The sequence below is a fragment of the Brassica oleracea genome, chromosome C5 (assembly GCF_000695525.1).
Source record: "Brassica oleracea var. oleracea cultivar TO1000 chromosome C5, BOL, whole genome shotgun sequence".
NCBI classification, from domain to species: Eukaryota; Viridiplantae; Streptophyta; class Magnoliopsida; order Brassicales; family Brassicaceae; genus Brassica; species Brassica oleracea.
Window position 1 is genome coordinate 42,675,689 of NC_027752.1, and position 286 is coordinate 42,675,974.

Sequence of the window (286 nt, forward strand, 5' to 3'; positions counted from 1 at the left end):
CTTTGGACAAAATTAAAATCCAGATACACAATGGTGTTATTATCAAAGGTCATGCATGAATGGATGAGTCTCAGATTCCAGGATTTTGAGTTTGTGGATGAATATCATTTTGCTTTGTCCAAAATCGTTTACAAACTGAGACTATGTGGCAAAGTGGTAACAGAGGAGGATTTACTGGAAAAGACCTTCCTTACAGCCGATCCAAGAGATCTATTGTTACAACATATCTATAGAGAAAAAGGTTTCACCACCTATAATGATCTGCTCTCATGCCTAACTGAGCAGA